This window comes from Platichthys flesus, chromosome 20 (assembly GCF_949316205.1).
Source record: "Platichthys flesus chromosome 20, fPlaFle2.1, whole genome shotgun sequence".
Taxonomy (NCBI): Eukaryota; Metazoa; Chordata; class Actinopteri; order Pleuronectiformes; family Pleuronectidae; genus Platichthys; species Platichthys flesus.
Window position 1 is genome coordinate 10,214,527 of NC_084964.1, and position 26,311 is coordinate 10,240,837.

At 42.8% G+C, this 26,311-nt stretch overlaps 1 protein-coding gene across 1 annotated transcript in view; it reads right to left on the reverse strand.

Annotated features, from left to right (window-relative positions):
* raraa (retinoic acid receptor, alpha a) overlaps window positions 1-21,408 on the reverse strand; it is a gene marked incomplete in the record, with an annotated part of 136,179 nt that extends 114,771 nt beyond the window's left edge. Inside the window, 2 exon segments of the mRNA XM_062414350.1 lie at window positions 3,951-4,020; window positions 21,035-21,408.
* Window positions 21,409-26,311: the final 4,903 nt, after the last annotated feature.

Here is a 26,311-nt window from a genome sequence, read left to right on the forward strand (position 1 = left end):
CTGCTACCTCAGCACAAACAGCCATTTTGGGACCCCTGGCGGCAGTTTCCCTCCTCCAGGCAGCATTTGAATGGTGTTGTAGGAAACCTCCGAGAAGATATTGCACCAGGAGTAACACACATCACTGTCAGTCTGAAACAATACAGTGGAAAGCAAACATGTACGCCTATGCAACCATGACAACTACAGGGAAAACAGACTGCAGATGAAGAGTGGGCCTGTGCCCCCTGAAAAAGCGCAGGCGGCAACTGTCCCTTTAAGATGTATTTCGCACAGCTGAGCTGAGCGGGCTAGTCCAAGCCGGGCCGTGCTGCGCTGTGCATGTATGGTAGCGGGGGGAACCGCGCCGCCCAGCTTGCCAGCCCACCACAGGGAATTTGTTTATGTTTCCTTGCTGCCAAGTTCCTGTCAGGAGGCGCCCCAAAGAGGAACTGCAGACTGCTCAGTACTGTTAGCTACGCCCTCTCGCCTAGAGTGGCTGGGGTTTTCTACAGGCAGTATCGGGTGGTGCTTTATAGCAACACTCAAATCCAGGGAGGTCTCTTCATCAATTTCAGCACACACACACACACACACACACATAAACCCACAGACACAAACATATACACAAAACACACAGTCCATACTTCAAGCACCTACTATTTTGCTCAAATCTGCTCCGGGAACACTAAATTTCATAAAACAAGTTCTAACATAAAGCTTAATTTATAACCCCAAACAGATTAACACCAATTTACTCAGAACACAGTACATAAAAAAGCACAAAGGCTTAGTTTCATAAAAGCAATGCTTTACGAGTGGCACTTTGTTGCTTTGGATTATGGGTATTGTAAAAACTGAGCACCACCACATAAAAACACACTAAACAGGATTGGTAAACTCGTGGGCATCAAATCAACCACTTGTGGGGAAAAAAGAGCTACAATCAAAATCACTCTCTCACTAATGCAAGAGAGCAAAGCATTCCCCACATCCAACAACACACACAAACATGTCTTTGAATCGTGACAAAATATGATCTGTTGTAGCCTGAGGAACAATGACTGCATTACATTTGCACAAAAACACAATGCCTCAGCCCGGCATTTACAGAACAAGCCGTTTCCTGAGTCATCTCACTGCACATGAGCAGCTCCTCTGTCAGGCAAGGTCAGCAAGTGCGGTAGTATAGTTTTTGTACTTGTGCTGCCGCCACCCGAAAGTTTCGCTCTGCAAAAAAAGGAAAGAATTCCATATATGCAGTTAAGTCAAGGAAATGAGATTGTCCACAATCATACCATGCATGTATGATGTGGAGTGTGTGTAGGAAATTGAGAGATGTGAGAGCGGAGGAAGGAGAGGGTCAGACAAGGCCTAACAAAGGGGCGTGGGACAGAGGATGGCCAGACAGAGGAAGAGTTGGAGAGAAGAAGGGAGAAGAACAAAAGATGGAAGCGTGGATGGAAAAATGTTGGCTGGGGTTTCGGGGGGGGACTGCTTAAAGGCAAAAACAGGAAGCAATTTATGTCAACTTGGATGGACAGTGCCCTCTCCCCCTCACATGCTGGCAGATTTCACTGCTCCTAAACCATGCAGACAGAAATTCCCTATCTAAGCACGAAATGTGAGTGACACCGATGGCTGAGAATGCACAGCACAAACGCATTGGATGCATTTGTTTAAATATGATTCATGTTGTTGTCGTAAACTTCGCCATTTTTTCCCTGTGGGTGGAGAACACACAACTGAAAACTTAAAATCAATTGAGCATCAGAACTTGCAGCACACTTCTGCTATTCCGCTGAGGCAGAGGAAGTAAGATGCCACACAATATCTTGCTATTCAAACACCTCACAATAAAATGGGCTAAGCAGCAGATATATAAGCTGACACCAACAGTTTATTCAACTGTTAACTCTCCAGATTTGGAAGTTTGCCTAAATCAAACAAATCAAATTGGTTTTTCAGGATGTGAGTGTTGGAAAGCCCCCATGTGGAAAACAATCACACCAAACACCACAGTAAAATTTGTCACAATGAAATAACAGAAATGCCTAAGGAGCCACTGGAGTTTCACAGAAATTGGCATGGCCACACAAGGAAGGCAGTTTAAATCTAACGTGGGGAACTTTGTCCAGCTTCTACAGGGAGTAAGAAGCCCCATTACACAGGAACAACTGTGCATAAACAACACATATAGACTTCACTGTAAACTTCAAGTTTCCATGTGTGGAGTAGAGAAAAACACAACACTTAAAAAAAAAAGGAAACACAGGAGTTCCATTCTAGACAGAGGGAGAGGCTGCGGGCTCGGCAGCCACCACCAACCTACCGCACGCAGAGTGTGAATCATTAAAGGCATGTGTTCCACATCAACTGCTAGGGTCGCTTCCCAACCCACTTATGAGACTGGATCTAAATTATGACGGGGAAGGGGGGGGTCAAATAGTGCTTCACTTGGAGATAAAAACCTAAACCTGCAAACTCAGAGAAAGAGTGAGAGGAATTGGAAAATCACTTCCTAGAAGTATTGCACGTACCACCCCCCCCCCCCCCCCCCTCCACTAAATAAATCAGCAATAAACAAATAAAGAAGCAAATTGAATAATTGCGTGATTCCAGAAGAAAAAAAAACGTTTTATCACGAGCATAGGAAGTTAAAAAAGAAAGCTGCCCTACTTTTATTCTCCCATATCTTTCCGGCTACCTTTGCCAACTTCTAACCTCACAAGAGCTAAGTCAACACAGTAGTATGACTTTTTCCAAGAGCACAAATCAAAGGGTGTAGAAAGACAAAAGGAGAGGCAGGAAATCAGAGTTGTACGCATATATGACCAAAGTGTCAGCCTCAGTCCATGAGGACAGCTGTATGCCAGACCGGTTGCTACCAGTGGTGTATCTGCCAGACCACTTGTCATTCCCAGTTACGACACATGGATGTCTTGTAGGAGTGTGACTAGACGCTAGACGCACAAAAAAACACAAAACCTCACTGGCATGGCCATCCACTGATAGCAGTGTCGGCTGGGGTTTTGTTGCACTTACCATCCTATTTGCTTTAGCTTTAAGGCTGGTATGGGGGTGGATGTTGTTCCTCTGTGGTAAGAGATCAAGAAGGAAAGGACTGGACAGGATTGGACAGGTCAAACTGTGACATGACAGAGCAGGACAGGAAAGGATAAATGCAAGTGTCTAGAGGCAGGAGAAGACCAAACAGGACAGGATAGGAGAAATTCTGTCTCAGTCCTGGGGATATGGTGCTATGATCGGCCAAGAAGAACTGACCAACCTTTTCTGCTCCTTTCTGTCAGTTATTATTTTGTCAACATCCTGGCAAATCAGCATGAAATGCAATAAAGGGAAATGACAGAATAAAATCAATAGTGTTATTATTTCAGCTGCCATAATGTTTTGCAGCTGATACAAGTAAGATGATCAGACACAATAAATAAGTCTATATACACACTGAGTGATGGTCCTAGTTCTTCAAGCCAGTTCTTAATAATAAACAGCTGTTTTTGTTTCGTCTTTGTCACTTTAACATGACGGAGCAAATCTCCTAGCTGCCAGCTCCAACTCTGATGCAACAGATCAGGGATTAGACCTAATCCCACCACTGGCAGCATGCAGGCCACAGGATTCAGTAAGTCCTCTAAACAGTACACAGAGTATAAGTGTGTACACGTGATTGAAAATGATTCCACAGGTTTGCAAAGACATTCAGCTGAGCACAAACTGTAAGTTTTACCGAGGTAGTAAAAGGCAGAAGATGTGTCACAACAGACAAAATGCTCAGTCATCAGCCACATATCGTGTGAACCCGACCACAAACCTAACATGGCAGTCACATGATGAGGAACAATGCTACTATATAGACAGCAAGATGGTGTTTGGAACCCTACACACACATGTGTGGAGTGTGAAGAGGTCCAATTACCCAGAGATGAGAGGAGTGACAAATTCGGGCTTACCCCAAAAACGTCAATCTCCCTGTCCTTGTCCAAGGAAATCTCCCCTTGAATCGATTGCAGCTCCTAAGCTCTGAGGAGAGAGAAAGAAAGAGAGAGAGACATTTGAAACCAAGAGCTTTGTGGTCCTTATCCACGTGCTGCAGACTCAGTGACTCCCTAGCCTCTCTGGCTCAGAACTCTTTCACTACACAAACCTCTTACACTCTTTTTCCTTCCCTCGCTCTCATGCTGCCTGTAATCTCCCCGCCCTTTTCCAATAGATTGGACTTTCTCACTCACTATGTTTGTGCCTCAGACATCATGTGAAAACTGGAGTAAAACAGTGCTTTTGTGGTGTGAGAATTACCTAGGGCCCAGGCAGGCACAGTAGTGCTTATGGCCACAACTCAATTACAGCAATGCGAATCAGGTGGCTGCCTAGAAATCCCCTCAGCCTGATGCACAAATAGGGACACAGAGGCGCCTTCATTGCCAACATGGAGACAAACTAAAGTGGCGTGTCATCTTTTCATAGAAGGAGAGCTTGGCTGATTTTGGAAAGATGAATGGCCGCTGCACACGAGGATCTAGCGTCACAGGTTTATGTGAACAATGCCATTTTGTTTATGCGTGTTGTAGAAATATCAGAAGTATTTACCAACATGTCCGCTTGGAGGTCTAAATTGAAGGAGTCACATGGCACTTGGAATCTCTGATAAACAGCACCTTTGTGCTGCAGAAAGCATGGAAAATGCTTTGTGGAATTGTTTTTAACCAAAAACAACTGGATGGCAATTACAGGGTGGTGGTTTGCACATGTAAAAAGGCAATTGTTGGTTTATGCGTTCAACATAAATGCCAAGCTGCACAATCATGGTCAATAATATTGGAATAGAAAATTGGTTTGTGTCAAAAGCATTCAAAAGCAGGGAGTACACACTGTCTTTCTGTTTGAGGAAAAAACAGAGAAAGCAGACCATCTTTTTTTTTTAGCAGTTCCTGGCTACAGGATCCATCCAGCTCCCATTAACTGCAGACCTTTGGAGCAGGCCAAGTTTTTCCAAAGGCATTTTCAAGAGAAACCAATGACATTTAAAATGATTATTTTACTTCACCAGCCACTTGTCACAATAAAAAGAACATTTCTGTAATAGCTAGTTAAAAAAAGAATGCGGCATGTTATATCAGGACAGAGCTTTTCTGACAGCCATGGTAATGGTTGCTTTTAAGATGTGTCATGATACCACCACAAAAAAAAAATCCCCTCCCTCTAGGTCAGAGTGGCCTCTGTGCCATTTTACAAGGAGCAAATGAATTTCACACTAATTTGTTATCACAAGCTCCCGAGGACAGTCAAACTGCAGAGATGTAAAAATAGCATTTTTCCCCAAAAAATACAAAAAATTTATCTCCCTGGGACAAACTTCCAAGCTGGTGGACAAGCCTCAATTCAATATTAAGACATTCAATCAAATACCAGTTCCACATTCACAAAGTTTTTGCCAGTTGATTGTTTCATTCATGGCTTGGTTTGTAACGTTTGTTTAACCACTGGGTATGAACAAATACACCATGAATAGTTGCACCTCAGTCCAATCAAATGCAAATATCCGGTACCAAAAACAACCTAATATATAATATGTGTCCTTGATCAGTTTATGATAATAACGTAAAACCACGTCCTTGAATTTCATACAAAGATCTGAGTCACCACCACAAACTGAACATTATAAGTTTTACTAGTGTGTTGTTTGCATTGTCTTGCGTGGCTTTTTTATATTGTATGTGTGGGTTTATTCCAACAAAATTTCTCAACATGTCTTTAAATCACCTGACAAGCCTGGTCCATTGTGGTTCATTCAATTTTTCAGTGACAGAGGTCAACAAAATCCAAGTGATTAATCCAGTGATTTATTTGCCTTGTAGAGTAATTATACAGTCATTTCATTGCATCAGACCATACCTCCATCCATTGAAGGTGTGACTCTGGTGCATTTGCTTTGTATGACGACAATTCCTAGACAAACTAGCTGACAGTGACCCAGTCTACCATATGATATAATGAGATGGTGTTTGTTATTACAGCGGAGGTTTTGTCAGTCCGGTAGACCAGGAACAGCTTAATTTAAAGACAGCAGGTAGGATGAAATGAGGACAACGTTTATGCTTGTGTGTGTGTGTGTGTATCTGTGTGTGAGAGCCCAGAGCCCATACACTGATGAGAGTGGACAGGAGTAGCCTGTGGTAATCGCGTCTTTATCTTCGCTGATGGGCAAAAGCATCTCAATGCAGACACTCACCTTTAACACACATACACACACGCACACACATTGTGAAGAGGGGGCCCTCGCTGCTGGAGCCTGGCCAGACAAGTCCATCTGCTTTTCAAATTGAACCCAATTTACTGCACCTAAAAGACCTCAATTGCTCGGGGACACACAGACTCACCGAGCAGAGAGCCTGAAAGGATAATACAGTGGGGTCACCCGATCTTACGTGTACGGCCTAGCATCGGCACCTGGGACTTGGATTTGGGCTGCTGTAGTGCTGATGGTTAAAAAGGTTTGATCGTCTCTGGGACATTCACTTACTCTTTCTGACAACAATGCCCTCCCCCCACTGCTGCTCACTACAAATGTGTAAAAAACTGATTGAGGGTACGACCAGCAGCCTCCAAGTGTGTGGTTATTTGGGAATGGCAGCCCTGTGGCGAGAGTCATGAGCTCACAGTAAAACAGACACAACGTGTTGTTTTAACTCACTTTGTTGTATAAAATTCCACAGGCCGTATGCACTCACGCACATACACACACTCACCAACACACACGCTGACACAATATAAATCCCTCTCTTTGAGGCTCTGACTCTCGGCGGTGGAAACCCCCTTCAGTCGCACATAGATCACATAACCTTTCTTGACATCGGAGGACAGCACTCCCAATGGAAAGACGCAGATTCACACACGCTGAGTGCCGGCCAAGGCTCCAGACTGCCATTGTCCTTCAGAGTCATCCAAACAAAACAATGAAGAGGGTCACGAAAGGCCCCCCGTGGAATGGTAAATAACCAGAGAGAGTGAGAGGAAGAGACGGAGGGAGATTCAGAGAGACAGAAGCAGAGAGGCGAGACAGATAAACTAATTCACCTCGACAGTGTGACATGGAACACCAAGTGCAAAATATGACCAACTGGGAGCAGGTGAATTCCACTAATGTTCAATCATTCAGCAAGAACCTGACACCACTTGAATTGAAAATATGTCAGCTGTTTGATGTACAGAGCAAGAACAGCAATGTAAAAGGAGCTCACCTCTAGGTATGAAGAATTATAGTTGTTATAACAAACGTTGAGAAGACATTAATTCAACTTTGAAGTTGAAAACATTATGTTATGCTCGGTAGTAAACAGCAGGTTGCATCTCCTACAGTTTAGGAGACAAGAGTTCCTCTTACGATATACAGTCATCTGGGCAAATGTGTTGCTCTTCTCAAAGCGCTGCAGAGGCAGAAAAAGGGGCTAAAACCCAACAATATCAAAGGCATAGATCGTGGAGATGTTAATGATTCATTAGTGCTGAGTGACCCTTATTATAAAACCATCTTTGTTGTCATTATTCATCTGGCATAAAATGCTCGCCTGTTAATTCAGACTCAGGATGTTGACAATAGGCGGTCCACAAAGGCGCTTGGAAGGACAGTCCAGCTTCTGATTGGTCTTTCATATGCTAATGAGGGAACTGTTTTGGGTTTACTGGCCTGGTTGGAAATGATTTAGAGCGACACCGGTGCTCTGAGCTTTTATGTTTGGGCTGGCCGCAGGGGCTCATATATCACTCTGATCATTAATCAATTAGCGTCTCCTAGCCACCTGTCGGACACATCGGCGCACAAAACATTCCTGCCCTTGGGCAGTTGCTAGACGATGATCATCAGTAGCACCACTATTACCTTCCAACCCCTCGACACCCCACCCCCTCCCCTTTATGCTAATACCCTGATAGATTACATAATCACACATAAACACTGCCCGCAATGACAAAGGCTCCTCTCCCAGCGAGGAGAATATGAGTGGAAATTGCCATGGTAGTTTTTTTTAATGGGTCGTCCCCTCCCGAGTCAATTGAGTAGTATTATTTTTTATTTTTTTATACATGTGTTTGCCCTCCGCTGTCGCAAACAGAAAAAACAGGGCAGAGAGGAATTGATGCCGACCTTGAAGGAGAATCAATAAGTTGACGGCTTTTCAAATGAGCTGAATGCACACCAACACTGTGTCCTCCATTGTTTTAAATGCAATTGCCTCCAGAGAGGTATTGATGGTTGTTCAGTATTGATGATGTGTCCCAGTAGCCAAATACAGATGATATGGAAAGGTCTAAACCATCAAGGCCTTAGTGCCTTAGTGAGAAGGGATTTTGACTGAGATGAACTTTGTTTGTTTGTTTCAGCAGTCTACTTACTACTCACACATTCAATAAGAAACAACCAGGAACTGAACATGAGAAAGAGGGGGAGAAAATATATATTTTTGATTTTTCACTGTCTGCGTTGTTCGTAAGCTCCATCAGGTTTTGTGATCTCAAGAAGTCACTCGAGACGCTGGGTGGTGGGACCGATGGCGACTGAAAAATCCTTCAAACATTTCTGTTCAAACAGCTGCCTGCTGCCTAACCACCACAAAAAAAAAACTCAACCACTAGACAATCTCTTTTTCACAGCCTCGCTTCCCTGACAACACCCAACTCCAACCACCCTCCAATCCAACTCCTCCAAAACCCTTCACATTTTCACACTTTTGTTATTTGGAACTAATTCTCAAAAGCAGCTGAAGAGATAAATGGCACTAAAATTAGAGCCCAACTCTCCATGTGGAGACATGGAGAAAGTAGATTTGTCAAGCCTTGATTTAGCATTATTCTTTCATTATAAAAGTAGCACTCTTCACGCAGCTTAGCAATATACGAAATGGCTCAATCAGTCTCATGTGGAACATTAAAGTCAGAACGTGGAAGGGGGAGGATGGAGTAAGGGCCTAGCTGTGAACCCGGAAAATGTAGCATTGTGTTGATGCCATTATTGTGTTGCCAGCATTATTATTCCTACCTGTGTTGCACTCTTCAACTCAGAGGGTTCTGCCTTGAAAATGAAATGTGCCAAAAACAGAAGAGCTGCTCCACCAGGGGATTGTAGGAAATCTGGGCCACTGTGTTGGGTGTAAAGTGTGTAACACTGGACTTGGAGCGGAGTTGTTTTCTATTTCGTCTTTTGAATCCAACCAGCTCAGGCAAAGAGCCAGCTACCAACATTATCAGGTGGATTTTCAAAAGAACAAAAGCTCCTCTTCGATTACTACACTCTGCCAGTGGAAAAAAGCGGAACAGAAACCCCATCAAGCACACGCACACTCAGTCTGTGTGTGCACATACACATTTATAGCTCCTTGTCCTTGGTATTTTGTCCAAATTCATTTCCTTCAGAAGATTATTTCTCTGATAATCTCACACTTTCCTCTTTTTACTTATCTCTTCAGTAAGGTCCTACAAGCTGGCTGTGATATTAGAAGTGCAAAGGTCCAAACTAAAGCTGAGAGACATAGAGGAAAGCATATCTCTTAGCTCGCTGTATCTAATCACATTCATAACATAAGTGTTTTTCATATTTTTGGAGAGATAAATGTAGAAGCGAAATAAATTATCATATTTGACTGAAACAAGGAAAGCTAAAACTTATGTTGCTTCGTAGCTGCCAGTGGACAAGCAGTGTTAGGAGAGGAAAACTATGGCCTGAGCAAGATAAAGGATATCCACAGTGTAAAGGGCAGGAAGAAGACAGCAAGGAGGAGGAGGGTGATGGGCAAGAGGGCAAAGGCTTGACCCTTGTGGGTCAATAGGTGATTAGTAACATTTATCATACCTTCGCAAGCTGCTAAATGAGAAGCCAGGCAGCTTCTCTATACAGAATCTAGCCACATTTCAACGTCAAAGTCCAAATGAAGACTGGGCCCACTGCAGTCAAACAGATGCCATGTGTTTATGACAGAGACAAATACTGGAATACCTAAGTGGAACAACATGCCATGCTGGCACACAGAAGCGGCAGCGAAACGTTACATCATTTTGACGATTTAATGAGCACAGCCTGGATTAGATCAGAAGTTTAAATACCTGCCAGTGCCAATATAAAAGCTTGTATTTCATGCTTCATGAGAGAGGCTAAAAAGTAAGTTTCACTCGATAGATAAACAATGGTTGGAGGATGAAGGGGCTGCGGTTGTGGTTAAAGGGGAGGCAAGCCGCGCTGTTTAAGTCCTGATCAGAGTCATGCAAGTTACCTGAAAGCAGGGAATCCATGGAGCCACCACTCAGCCACACTGACATTCACATGGTGGAAATGACAAAGAAGCAATTGAATGCCGGGACTGAATTTGGCCCAGACTTATCCAAATACACCCCACCCCCCAGGGGACTGTCCGCCAGGACAGTGGCTCTCTGAAGAAGCATGGCAGGTCAGTATTGTTTCGCTGGTCTGGACAAGTGGACTTGAGTTTGAGTGGGTATCCTGGGCCAGGGGCCAACTGAAAATGAAAAAACGCTGTTGTGGGCGAGGACAATTAGGACACACACTCACGCAACAGACATCCATCAAAGTGAAGATGACAGTTAATTTCATAAACAAAACAAACATAGCCTTCTTGTTAGCCACTTAATAACTTGTGTACGGGCAGAAAATCTACAATGATGCTACTAGATGTGAAATGTACAAACAAAACACAAATTACAGATGGCAATCAATTTGAATGTCCAACATGCACTGTGAAGATTAGCAGTTTTCAGTTGCAAACACAAGCTTCCAAGTCCCTCAGGCAAATCACTCAAGGCACTCAAGCATGATCCAAAAGGCATTCACACAGGAGGTGTAGTGCTGAACTGAAATTGTTGAAGTTGATGATCCTTCTAACATGTGACAGACTCATAAAATGAAAAAACTAAAAGAAAACAAATATTTCCTGGTGAAAAAGTAGTTGCAAACATGTAGAAGACACTGGCGAGGTATCTAGTGTTGTGGTAATAAGAGCAGACAACGGTGTCAGGGGGCTGAATCAAAATAAAACATGTGATCTCCACAGCAGAATAAATACGTCACTTCCTGTCTCTTTCTGCCGCACCCGGCTGCTGCCCCTCTCGCCTGAATGATGCGGTTGTGAACGCATCTGTGCAGAAAATCTTCCGCTGTGTTGTGCACGTGTGTTAGGCACCAAGACTGTGTGGTAAAGTCTGTAGCCATTTCTCTGGATTTTACCCGGAGGTCTTGTCTAAAGATATCTTAAGTAAAACACAGAAGCATACAAAGGATCCTTTTTATTGTTGTTAGAAATTTAAATTCAGGTATGAGCACAATTTTACCTTACAACACTACAAGCTAAAAGATTTAAATCGAAAATGTTAACATTATATGATCACCACTGAAACCTTAAAATGTAACTGATAAATATAAATATTGCAACACTGAGGCAAACACGATGATTAAGACACTTCAGGCATCCCAGAAACACTCACTACATCTCTACTCCACACTTACACAACTCAAACACTTTTGGGGCAATATCTATCATCTATTGCCTTTTTATGGATTTAACCCTAATGATCACTGACGCTTTATATTTTGCTACTGGGGTGGGAAGGAAGTGTTGATGTACATACAAAATGCTTGTTAAGGCCATATAGGAGGATATTTGTATTTGCCTTCCGCATCTCTCTTGAAATTTTGACAATGAAATCGGTGAGTCACTCCCAGTCCTTGAATGTGGTAAAGATCACTCTCTCGAAAAAAGACGGCCCAAACCACTCAAGAGGAGTTTTCAAGCCTTAATCCTGTTGACCGTGTGGATCTTTTTTGTATTATGAACTGCATCCTGTAATGCTTAGCAAGCTCAAACTAGGTGTGTACCGGAGTGATCCAGCAGGGATTGAGGCCATCAAGGCATTTTTAATGGACTTAAACTCAATCTCCTCCCAATCCTTCTTTTTGTCATAATCTGAACACTGAAATTTGTTTTTTTATGCAAAGGGTTGCATTGAAAATGATACAACAAATAAACAGGAATTTCCATTAAATACTTTTCCAAACAGACAAACAGCAATAGCATGCATTTGAAGGTGGAAACACTTGTGTTCACAAATGCTGAATTTTACCTGAAATATCCATTATTCTCATATAGCTGAGAAGAAAATATCTAGATATAGAATATCTAGAACAGACTGTGATTTGCGCATATCCATCTTATATTCCAGAAATCTCTGTCTGTCTGTCTATCTGTCTGTGAAATGGATACATCACGAACCATTTAACTTATCAGCTCACACATTACGTTCAGTATTAGTAACATTTTAATAAACACTTGACCAACGCTCTGTAGCGTTATCTTCAATGTAAGTGACACTGTCGATAACGTCAACAGCATTCACGACAATCTGAATCTTCACATTGGGGTTCTGTGCACTGAGTCGAGCTTCACCAGACTTTGAATAAAAGGTGAACAGCTCTCTGTGCAGCAGCAGTTGAAAGCTGAAACCATCGCTTTAGTCCAAACAAACAGACCATTCCAACCAGGAATGTCATGTAGGAAAATACAAATATATATTAAATGAAATCTGGGATCAAACAAATATCCATAAGTCCAACTGTGAACAAAAAACAGCCAATTTTGTGAGTTGGCAATGGGCAGTGGGCAGCTGAGTAGGCATTGACTAAGAGAACTAGTGATGGAACAAATGGGAGGTTCTGCAGAAATCACCCTGGAACACAGAGCAGAGCTGTGCACAGAAGCCTTGTGCAACACAGACGACACATTTCACTCTTACAGAGCCTGGAAACAATACGCTTGGGGCTTCCACCTTCATTTAGATGAAAATGGACCTCCTCAAGAAGAAATAGAGTCATTTTTAACTCCCCCTCTCGCTACGAGTCGGCCTCCTGTAATGTGCCCAGTCAATGGACTGTGGGTCTATTCAACTGCAGGCAGCCAACAGCACAGCCATAAATAATGTAGGACAGCTCACATGAAACCCTAATCACCATTGTGCTGTCACCCAACATTGGAGATTGCTTGTTTAATTTACTGCACTGCATCTGTCTCAGTTCTGGCCAATTTAGTTTCATGATTTCAATAGGCGTTCCAGGTATTTATAAATGTGTTTTTCATCCGACGCCATGAATCAATTAGAACGCAATGTTCATGTAACCAAGTCTGTGGTTATATGTGTTTGTGTTCATGCGTGTTTTGGGTGATGGTGTGTACGTGTGCCATGAAGAACAAATAAGAAAGCTGCAGCTTGTGAAACAACAAAGGCTGAGAAGAAACCATCAACCCTCAATAACCAGAGCTCATTATTGGCCATATACAGCGTGCTTCATTACATTACTATTCCATTAGCATGCAGGCATTTGCATATTCCAGTCACCTCTTTACTGAGGCTGTTGATCATAAATGGCAGCCATATGCTGCCTGGTGCGCCATATTACAGAATTATTACTGCGACACATAAAGCCAAGAGAATGAAAATTATGTTGACACAAAATTTGAAACAAAAACAAATCAAAGGATCCGCCATTATGGATAGTGTCCCACAGTCTCACTGACTGAAAGAGTATAACTTATACCCATGGGTTATGCTTTCTTGCTGGCAAACATCTGCAGGCTGAGTTTGCTGGGTGCATATCTGATACTTCCATACAATTATGTACAGTTTACTTTTTATATGAGTCAACTGCAAAATATACAAACGCAACAAATATTTCTGCAGCATTTATAGAAAGAAGACAGGGAAGATTAATTAGCGCTTTAAAAAGAAACTAAAGGTAAATGTGATTAGCCCATAATGGACTTTTGCTGCTCAGTTTTTGGTGGTAATTTTATAAATGTGCTTTTCATTTATAAAATGTCAACTCCTATGGCAAACACACTCATCTAACAGGCTCTGTACTTCAACAGTGAAGCATGACAGTGATCTGGTGCGATGGCTCTTCACTATGTCTGGCTGCACTATGATGACAACCAGTGGAGACAGAATAAGTAGCAGCGGCTCACTAGCTTCATAGACTTTGCTTGCACAAGCCAAGTTAGCAGAGCAGCACAATAACGATGCTATGAGCTGAGCCACTTAGGCCCAGCTAGCCGTTCAAGCTAGAAGCAGCAACAGCTGAATCATCCTTGTTCAGGACCATTGTGTCTTCACCACGGCGTTTATTTCACACTGATAAATGTGGCCTATGGCAACTCAAGCTAATGTGCAGGCAGCTGCAACCCCAGTAGATGCAGAATACACTGTCAACTGCCACATACGCCCACACAGGAGGCACAATGGAGAGGATTTGTTCCACTCAAACCAGTGTTAAGATGCTTTGGCTTGTGCAGTGCTTTGAAAGTAGACATGACCACTGAAGAGGAGACTCACATGTTATGTTGCCTATAAGAATGACACAGAACCTGTCAAGAGTCTTAATTAGGAAGCCTGGATCTGGCACGCTGAAGAGAACCCCAAGCGTTAAGTAACTAAGAGCAGGGGTCGGAAACCTCCCGCTGAGGAAGCTGATTGATCCAGCCTGTGATATCATTTTTTAAAATACAAGAATATATATATATATATATATTTTTATTCAGCAAAAAAAAATAAAAAATGCATTTTGTCAAAAACCAGCTGTGACTGACATCACCATCAGACGTCAGACACCTCGCCAACGAGAAGCAGTTCCAGGCATCGCATTAGAGGGGTTAGTGTAATTTGTGTTCAATAAGTCTGTGTGGCCCTCGAAGGATATTATAAAAACTAAAATGGCCCTTGATAGGAAAAAGGTTACCCACCCATGCACTGGTGGATTTGTTTGATAATCATTTATTCATTCAAGTCATTTGATTTTTACAAGCAAAACCACAAAAAACATTTCCAGGTTTTTCCATTGTGAGCCTTTTTTGCTTTTCTTTGCTTTTTTATCACTTTAAACTGAACATTTTCATCTGTGAGCGGGAAACACCAACGCATTTGATGACATCAACTTGGACTCGATGCAGGAAAAATAATCAGCGGATGAATCGATAAAGAAAATAACCATTAGTTGCAGACATAATCTGGAGCCATTCAGAGTGACAAGTCTAATCTTTTTGCCTACTTAGATATGTTTCTATCTGGCACCTGAGCTGTATTCTTTTGAATATATATTCTATTGTCAAAGATTCAGTTACTAAAGAAAGAGAAACTGAAATTAAACCAATGTCAACAGAGCAGATGGAGGGTTTTGAACAAAAATCACGACGATGTAATAACTGACTGCAGACACACACTTGGCTCGAAGTAGTACTGGTGTTTTAAAGAGCGCTTAAGGACAGATTGGCTAGTCAGACATCTGTGTAAGTGACACGACTATCTGGCTCACTGTCTGACTCATGGCAGCAGAGGGTTAACTTGGCAGCTCAGCAGTTTGACGCTGCTCTAAAAGGAATATTAGCAGCATGTCCTCCAGTTCTGACAGAGAGAGACCAACAGGAAAAAAAAGGAGGATAGAGAGAAAAAGAGAGATGGAGAAAAGGCATTTCCAGTCACAGTGCGCTCAGGATCACTGTTTCGGGCAGAGAACATATCATCTGTCAAAAGTTAATGGCAGTGTCCTGGGGAAAATGAAGGAAAATAGAATGGAGACCATTCATTAAGACGATGGGGGATGGGGGAGTGTGTCGAAGCCACAGGTCTGCTCAACTGTCTCCCTGGGAAAATAAATATATACACAAGCCATTATTTGTGACTTTACGAGGTAGCAGGCAGTCACGATCAAGGGCTAGTTGTCATGCTACAGAGATAATATAAGCGCACATGCCTGAAGAGGAATCTTTGGGCCCAAGCACAGAGCTATCACTGGAAATTAAGAGGTCGGTCTGGCTGCCTGGTAGGATGGCTGGCAGGCCCGCCAAGAGCCCGGCCAGCCTGTCTCTCACTCAGAGCTGTGGATGTACTCAGTGGAAGCAATTGATACCATTGTTTTATGGAGAAGAGGGTGGAGGGGGATTAAGATCCAACAATAGGCCTCTTTCACTGGAAATGTCAGCCGTCACGCCGGGGGACAGTCCGACCGGGCAGAGACACTTTCATAAAAAGCCAAGGTACAAAATGAGCGTGGAAAATAATATGAAACTCTGTGAAGAGGGCAATGAAATGCTGTGACACGGGCCAGAACGATCACATGCCAAATGGTAGAAATGCAATCTTGACATGTGACAACATCCTATGGGAAACTTTACAGCACAGATCATGCGAAACGGAAATTATGACAAAATAAATACAGGGCTTTCCGTATATTATTGTTCAGTATGATCTTCATCTTGATCTTTTTCTGAAAATAAATAAAATAAAGAGAAATCAGTCCAACAGCTGCAGTTACAGATGTCGATAATTTCAGGGTCTGCCAAAACAATCGGAAGCTTAAAACACACCCAGAATCAATAACCAGGATAAGAGGTTATATTGGGCATCAGCGCACCCTAATTAGAGAAAAGGAGACAAATTTGGCCTGATTCTTCAGGCAAATTAACGTGGTGAGAAACCTTAAATATCACAAGCAATAATCCATTCTGGGACATTTTATTATGAGGCTATAAAGGGGAAGATAAACAGTTCTCTCTCTGAGTGCTTTGATAACCCCACTGGCCTTGGACCTCTTTGAAAGTCTTACTCCAAAGGTTTGAGGTGAATATAAAAGCACAAGTTGTAGTGAGGTACCCTGCCACTTTAAGACTGGGATGAAACCAAGTTATTCTACCACTCTGACCTAATTGCTCTCTCGCTCTCCCGACATGAACACTGGGAGCTGTGCACTCTGACATGTAAAGATTATTTAATACCATCAAAGCCATAAAAAGAGGAATAAAAGGAAGTGGTGTGAAAAGGAGAGGGGGGTTAACTCTCATGTGGCTGACAGGGCCGTGCAGGCCAGTTTGCCGTATGGAGAGCGGCAGTACAAGAGAATCAGTATGCAAAAGCCTACCTAATAATGTGCCGCTGGCTTATGTGAGTGGAGCTCCCACATCCCAACATCACAGCGGCCCCACTCCCCCTTCAAAAAAATCCACTCAGACTCCGCTACACTCTCCTGGTATCGGCTCCCACCCTTCTTCTCTCCTCCTTTTCCCACACTCGCCCGAGTCCCTGAGGCAATGACTACGTCATCGGGAACAACTGCCAAACCACTGTAATATCCCAATTTATTTCTACTTATTCTGACCGAGTCGGGGCCTGTTTCATTTAGGTCAAGGCAGTTTTTTTTTGTGCAAAGCTACACTACTTGGTTTCACCGTACTCCGTTTGTGGGACTGTTTCTCGATTAGCCAAAACACTATTTGCTGAAACCAAAAGGATTTTATTTGCTACATCAATAAACTGGCGAACCGAAACATGAACACATCGACGCTGGCTCTCAACAACAAAGCACGTTGTGTTTTTTCCTATTGACAGCAGAGGGAAACTCTTAATTCTGCAGGGTTGTTTTCACTGAAACAAAGCTACTACAGACTGAACGTGTGGGACTGGTTAGAGGTGTTCACATCTCTGACATCTCTTGGGTGCCCTGCCATCGTGGGCACCATGTCTCATCTGTCAGTGGCTGATCAGTTTGTGCCGTGAGTCAGACTGGCTCGTCAGAAACGGGGAGCAGTCCACTGTGTTGAGGCTGCCTCTATCACGACAGACTGCACGACCTGACACACCAGGCTTTCTCAGAGGAAGCTGGGTCGAAAGCAAAATTAATATGACTCAATATGGTGACCTGCACGGATGACAGCCTCTATTTGCAACTGATAATAATAGAAGGAAGGAAAAGCTGCATTCACTCTCCTTTGTAAACAAATGATTATAAGTGACCCAAAATCCGACACAAAAAGTTGACCTTATATAATTTCATTATACAGAAGAAAAGAACAACATAATTTATGTCAATTGAATGCAATTAGATTGAACCCTGCAAAACTTTGACCCAAAATATGTCACATCTCGCCTTTCATCACTCATTGTCCTTCATTAGATAAAGTAATTCGTTCCAGACGAGATGAGCAAACAAAAAGGAACCGTCATAAAATGTGACAAATAAACCTGACAAAGCTTGGAGCTACTGATTCACTATCACAGTGTTTTACTGAGAAGAAGAAAGATATTTCCTTTCCAGTGTCATTCGCACTTGACTTTTTACAATCTGAAGAGGAAGGAGAGGGGCCCTGGTGAGGGGAGGGGGGATGTAAGTGTGCCACTGCCTCCCTGACGATGACACATTTAGTACCATGTGAAACTTGTGAGGCTTTTAACTGGCACTGTTCACACGAAGAGCGAGAGACGACTTCCCGTTGAAGCTCGACAGAGAGGGTTTGACGGTATCACGTTAAATCTCTCGCCTTGTGCTACAGAACAGAACGGCACTAAATTTTGATTACACTGAGTGGGGATTGCCTTGAATAAACACATATATAATTAGTTATTTGTTTTTGAATTCATCGTTGTAAAAACTCTTCTCAATGTTCCTCTATACTGTAGGAGGAGGCAGCATGGAGGAACATGTGACTAGAGCTGCTGTCAATGATGATTTGGGGATATCAATTCTCTCATTACGTCAGAGCACAAATTAATATATGAGATTTACTCATTTATAGATCAACACATCCCTACCACTGAGAAAGAAACCACATATTTTAAATTCAGTACGGCCATGACATGGGATCAGGCATTACATTAAAACACTTATGAAGTACATCTAAAAGGTTAGTATTCAAATTAGTATCTAATGTGACAGTTTACCAGGCAGGTAAACAAATCTGACAATTAACCAAAGCAATTATAGTGATGGCACAACCGTTAATCATTGACTAGAATTAGATGCACAGCAATACTCCAACCAATGACATTATTCAGAACACCACATCATTTTGATCATGATGCTTAAATGAGTTGCTCATTAAATATTCCATTGATATCCTCTTTTACATGTTATACAGCATAGTGTGTTTATGCCTCATGTCAAAAGTATGTCCTACTACTCGTGTATACTCAAACCCAGGACGTGCCGTTAAGCAGTGTCAAGTGGGTTGATGTCACAAAATGCTGTTAAAACGACTGTGGTAATTTGATTAAAGTGGTAATTCCCAAGAAGTCTTTGATTATTGTGTATTCTGGGTATGACCTTATTTGGATTAAGGTCATAAGACAATGCTGTCTCAGCAAATGTGTCTAACGTGAATCATTATAAAGATGACGTGACAGAGAGGGAAAACCCTGAGAAACACCTCCCACTGGGTGACTTGGCCTCTAACGCATCTTGCTCTAAATGTCACAGGTTTTCACAGGAAAGAGCATCTTCCTCCTCCAACCCCACACACACAGACACTTCCATGTCTGCAGCCAGAATCAGAGAAGTGGAGAGAGGAATCTGTGGTATCCTTAAGTTCAATCAGCATATTTGTGCAGGGCATCGACTTAACGGACTCAAACAGAGGCAAACTCTTGCAAAGTGCTTGTTACAGACGTAAATGAAGGGTAATGAGCACTGTAATCTGTGGTTTTTACAAGACAACATTTTACAAGATAACACTTCAGGCCTGTGGCGCTGCAGGGTACATGTAAAATGAATGTTATAACACAGTGCTGACATTTTATTTGCTGGGATCCCGACACCTCCATTTGGCACATTATCTTGACAGGGGTTAATCACAGGTGTTAACAAATTGGTTGAGATGTCTGTCAGTTTGCTGAGGTACTTTTTGTGTGCGAGAGCGTTTGTGTTGTTGATGCAACAGAGGAATGCTAGCGTGTCTCGGGTCATCAGGTTTGCAGCTCTTTATTAGAGCACATGAGAAGAATGCAGGCTGTGGTTGCCCCTTCTGTGAAGTGAGCTCCTGCCTGCTCATCCACTAGAACCAAACTCTACCGGTGTTGATTTATACTGCATGGAAAATCATTGGTGTTAAAGAGCACATATCCCTGCAGACTATTTATGAACAGGCTACTCTAAGACAAGCCAATGAGATCGTCAATGACACATCTCATATTCTGCAGTATGAGCCGCTGCCCCTCTGTTCGGAGAAAGATTTTAAATAGTGGCTGATAAAGCCAGAAATGGCACTGGAGGATGATGATATCTCAGCTCGCTTGGTGTTGCTTATCTATTTAGGCTTGTACTTTTTTGATTGGATGTTGAGTTTTATATTTATTACAGATTTTTGCTGACTGCATTCATTAGGATCCTTGTACATGTATAAGTGCATGTATTTGCAGTATGGTCAGGCACGCACTCTAGAATAATGTGATGGATTGCCATGTTTGTTTTATGATGGGGATTCGTGCATGTGTACACATATATGTGTATTTTTATAATTGCAGGGGTGGGTAGGGCTTTGAGGGAGGATAAAGTGAATCTTGAATCTCACATTAACTGAGATGAAGGCTGATATCATATCCACAGCCACTTGAATCGTGCAATAGAGCAAAGTTCACCACGTTTTCTGCGAGGAAGCAACGCAGACCCAAATCTGCAAAAGGCACAATGTGGACCTACAATTCCTGCACATTCCCTAGACCTGTCGCTGCAAAAACAAAACACGCTCAGACACATTGTCACACGCCTTTAACTCCACATATATCCCACTTAAGTGTAGCAGCCCTCCCTGCGGTTAGCAGCTTGTTCTTTTACTAATTGACTCCAAGTGACAGCGTGGACGTGTGTTTACAAGCGGAGGAGACGCGTTAGCTTCGCGTGCTAACCAGCGTCCACTGAATACAACAGCGTCGCTCGCATCGAACATTAGCCGGTTAGCTTGTTATCAGCTACTTTCCGATTTGTTAACAATGCCAGAAGTGGTCGTGAACTTCAAGGGGGTTCCCCTCCAGCTGGTCACTCGCTTTCTGTCAGCGGGAAAAACATAAAATAAACGGTAACATAACCCAACCAAGCGTGACGCATTTCAAAATCCTCCAGGTGAACAGAGGGGTTCACACGGTGAACCCCCGCCACAGGCTAACACCTGGAGGGAGGCTGTGAAATGTTGACCAGCTGTCACTGACAAGTGGATGTGGATAATACCTGGGACCTGTTGACTCCTCCTCCCCGGTCCCCTGCTCGGACTGTTCCTGCTCCTGCTGCTGGAAACTTCTTCTCCTGCTCCTCCTCCTCCTCCTCCTGCTGCGTCTTCTTCTTCTTCTTCTTCGCTGCTGCTGCTGCTGGAAGTTGCAGCTGTATTTCTCTGTTATTTCTCCTCAAAGTTTCCCGTCGCCTCTTCAAAACCTCTCCTCTCGCGAGCCGCCGAGTGAAATTAGCCTCCTCTCTTCCTCCTCCCCCTCCTCCTCCTCCTCTTGGTCTAACGCGGAGGTGAAGAGCCGCGTCTCAGGGCGCAGGGACAAGTTTGGCACAGCTTTGCTCAGAGGCAGCGGAGGAAACCATTGCAGTTGCGTCCTCTGGCTGTGAAATCCAACACCAGCCCCGACCCCGCCCCTCTCCTTTTATGGGGGGGCCAGTCCCTCACATAAAAACACAGATAGGAAAAAGTGGACGGTGTCCCCGCTCTCCTCCAGATGTGCTCCCTGCTCTGCTGGAAGTGATGTGAGGCGACAGGAGGACAGAACAACGCTCGTTTCACTGCACGTTTACTGTGCCTCTCATCCCCTCAGCTCCTCTGAGCTTCACTGAAAGGATGCTCAAAAGCTCCATCGGGCAGTGTCTGGTGTTGGGGAGGAACGAGCCTGATGCTTAACCCTTCAAGTGAGCTTAAACTCAGCGGGGTCTTTAGGGAGTGTGTCATTATTTAACAGATAACGGTGTAATGCAACCAAATAGGTTCGCAGAGGAGAGTGCAAAGAAAGAGATACGGGGCTGGTATTGTAGCAATACAATTTGTGAATGTATGTGGCGACTTCCTCAATCATCTCTTGAGTTTAACATTTTGTAAATGGGTTCTGATATTTGCTGATGTGCACTGAAATCTGCAAATGTGTGTTAAGAATCTCTGCGTTTGTTTAAATTTGAAAATGTAAAAAAAAATTCACTAAATGTGTATTTAGAATCTGTGTGTGCGTCAATAATCGGATTTGTAAATATGAAATAGAATCTGCAAATGCGTGATTAAAATCTGTGTGTAAAAATATTTGTGAACATGTCAAATAAAGAAGTGTATTTGAGATTTGTGAATACACAATTGCAGATTCTTGTGCACATTTGCCTATTTGCATTATATACCCATGAATTACAAAACTCAAAATGTGTGGACTCTAATATTTGCAAAGATTTGTTTCAAATGTGTAATATCATGAACAATCAGGCGTCCCTTACAGAGCTAATCATATACTAGAAAATTTCACCTCAACGTCCTCCGTCTCACAGGCCCTTTCTGTAGATCTTTTTCAGATATTCAAATATGTATCTTTTGTATGAACATTTTAACAATCTGGCCCCTCCTCATTGCGTGACTATGCCTCCGTGCCCTGCTGAGCGCACCATTAAAGCCTCTAAAATATCTTCCATCACAGACTGAACTGTTCCCTTTTGTCACTCTGCATTTAGGAAGTCAGCCTCTCTTGTCAAAGCAGACGCCGAGAGCTGCAGCTCCATCAGCAGCTCCTCCACCAAATTATACATAAGAGCAACCCCACTGTGTGTTGATGCTGGTTTTTGTTTTTGAAATAAAAAATTTTTTTTAGGTCACATTTTCTATTATCTACAACTTAATAGGGCTGAAATATATTATATGTGATCTTCGGCTGTGTTTGACTTAATAGCCATTTTTATACATGAACACTGGAAAATGTATTATTATATTTCACACTATCAACACCCGTGACAGCCCATTTCCCCAAAAGCTCTCAAATCTCAGTGTCTTTCCAAGTTGGTACTTTTGTGGGCTTCTTCTTTATTTATGTCAGCTCTTTTACATCCTGAGATATTTGTATTATTTTGGGGTTTTTTCAGACAGTATTCCCCTCACTTGGACTCCGGACATTATAAGGGATTGGCAGGAAAAACTCCAGAAATTTCCCTAAAGCATCTGACATTTGCTTTCTTACGTCCTCAGTTCAGTGCATGTCGGAAAGCAGCTCTACTCTTTTATTTCTGATGGACGTCATAACATGTTTTTAATTGGGCCCCACAAAGAGACGGCGTGTGAAAATTGGCTCTCGGCTAATTGTTGGGTCAGTGTTTTAACAGCAGTTGCTTTGCAATGATATTGCAAAAAAAAATATCATAATACAGGAAAATAAAGAAATAAAGTAAATTTGTTTATGTAATATGTAATTATTAGTTTAAGACCGAACTCATTATGTCTGTAGAAATTCTTCAAATCCCTTGTGAAAATATACCTTTACTCGTGTGGATAAATAGTTTTGAGGCTTAAATTAGGTTTATCAAAGTGCTAGGTTCACAAAAGTAGTGGAATATATGTACAAAATAGTATAATATGTAAATATTTGCATAAAATATATGTATTCAATAGATAAATAGGTGGTTTTAGGTGCATCTATGCATATGGTGTCAATGAACTGTAAAACAATTGGTTGCACATTTAGCATTAAATAATTTACAGTTTCAAAAATATAATTTATTTATATTTGAGAAACCCTTTGGAATTTTTCATTACAGACCAATGATGGTTTATTTTGAGACACTTGAACCTCCTGTTAATTTGTGATTCTACATATTTTCAACAGTTTATTGACATTGAAAATAAATACTGCATCAAAGTTTAAATGGATGAATAACTCAAACAACTGTTATTTGCAGCCCTAATGCTCCCTTGTATACTCAATGTGTGTGTGTGTGTCCTTATGTGTCTCTGTGTGTTTTTGTGTGTGTGTGTGTGTATATGTGTGCATACAGAAGTCGGTGCAAAGGAGTGCATGCACCTGTGAGTGGGGTTTGCGTGCGAGGGATTTGTGAGCCAGGGGAGCGCTCAGGTTCTCTCCAGTCTCTCAGAGATAGCGGCTACACTCAATAGCTTCCCGACCCAGAAAGCAAAGTTTTGTGTCAGGTGCTAGATGTGAAACCCGGAGTCCCACATGATTGGACAAAAGCCAACAAGATACCAAGTGACATACTTTACCTCCGTGTCACCTTATCAGCCGCTTTTTCAACTTTCCCTGGGAGCATTGACACTGCGACAGACAGTGCGAATGACAGTATCCTCCTTGTTTCCTCCCGCTGCCTTTAAGACGTTCTTATACAAAAGCTCTGACTGGTACTAAGCTGTGTCAGTTGTCACACATACTACACAAGTGAGGAATGCAGCTCTGGGGGCGGGGGGGCGTCTGGGGCTGGAGGGGTGCATGAGAAACACAGGCATGCGAGTTACATTGGACTGAGGGAGTCGTCAAACTCTAAAAGCATGTACTGGTGGATATAGTTGCTGTCATAACAGACTGGTTGAAGACGTGGGGCTGTCTTATTTCACTGACTCGTGACAGGTGGAAGCGGGGCGCGGCATGCGGGTGTGTGCATAGCATGTGTTCATGTAGCCTGGGTCGGCTCGCCTCGGTTTACTCTCCTTCAGTGCGGGGATTTGTATTGTGTAGCGTTGGGTTTCCTCTGCATATCTCATGGTTGGATAGTAAAGGCCTCTGGGGTCTCCCTGGCCCAGCTGCATCCTCCGCTTGTAGCCTGGTTTGCACTGGAAGTTACTGGAGTTGAATCTTAATGGCTCTCCAGTCTGGTGTAGCTCCCCTGCACTCATGGATACAGATACAGATATAGACGTGTTTTTCAGCGTGTACTGTACAGCCACGAGGACATGCCAAGCATAGTGAAAGGTCTTGTGATGCATTTTCTGTTTAATGCTTTACATACTCTCCATGTACGCAGGCAAACGTTCTGGGTGTCGGACACAGGCTTGTGAGGCTCATGCATGAGGTGTGTGTGTGTGTGTGTGTGTGTGTGTGTGTGTGTGTGTGTGTGTGTGTGTCTGTCTACTGTACAGAGAGAACATCACTTTGGAAAAGCTTTGAAGATCCAACATGTCTAATGCCAGTGGTGGGATATAGCCAAGTACATTTACTATGCTACTGTACTTCGGGACATTTTAACGCATCTTTACTTTAGTTTTTTCTCCACTACATATATCAGCAAATATTTGTACTTTCTACTCAACATTTTTCAAGTGATCAGTGATGTATATTTGCCTGCTTGTGGTTAGTCAAGTGAATGCCATAATGCCTGATTCCCTGATTCAGGATCGCTTAAGAGGTCAGCAAATCAGTATCAGTTTTCCTGTGATGATTCACAGAATATTGGAAGACTAATGCATATATTGCTATGTAAAATTGAAAGTGTTACCAGAATGAGAGCTTTGTTCTTTTGAATATATTATTTATAGATTTCATACTCATATTGCTGACCCTTGACCCTTGACAGTTTAAAGTTAATACTAACTTTAATACTTATCTTAAATAAACATTCATAAATAAGTGCAAAACTCATAACAAATTTACATAACAGATCACGACCCAACAACAATAATTTAACACTAATTAACAGTTTCACAGCCTGTAAATTTAAACAACCCTGGGATGTTTTTGGAAAGTTTTGGGGAATGTACTTTCTTTCAGAGTTTGTTGAAAAAGTTGTTACTAACCCCCCTGTCTGTGTACAACCACAAGCAGCTGGTTAACTCGGCTTAGCATTAAGATTGGAAACAGGTGTAAACAGCTGCCCTGGCTCTATCCCGCGGTTACCAAAAATTGGCTACCAGTGCCGCTAAAGCTCACTAATTGATAAACTAATTGTGCTGGACTATTTCTTGGCTGAGAGCAGACACTTCGTGGAGTTTCAGCCGGCGATGCTGGCAGATTTTGTTACTGTTTGGACGGAGCCAGGGCAGCGGTTTTCCCTCTGTTCCCAGTCAACTAACAGGCTGCAGGCTGGGGCTCAGTAATGTACAGATATCGTACTCAGCCCATTTTCCATAATGTTCCTACTTCTTTCCGACGTCACAAGCCCAGAGGGTTGAGAGCATTACTTAATACAGACTCACACTGAGCGGCTGAACATTAAGCGTTCTCAGTTGCCTTGCAGAGCTTAATCATGTGATTCCCTCCTTTGAAAGCACATAGCACACTGTTAAATAGTCCCACTTGATGGTTATTGTTACAGTACCACAGTGGAGTGTCTCTCTCGTGTTTCGTTTCCTACAAAGCCCACACTGAGTCCCCCAAACAGGTGCTCGGTTTCCGCCTCCAAACATCGGGTGCCTATTTGCTGTCCAGTGTGGAAATACAGCGCTATTTCTAAAGTGCGGTAACATTAGCCGGCAGGATGAATGCTTTCACCCCCAGCGTGGGGCCACATACCACATGTCACGGCCTGGTTCGCAGAGAGAAG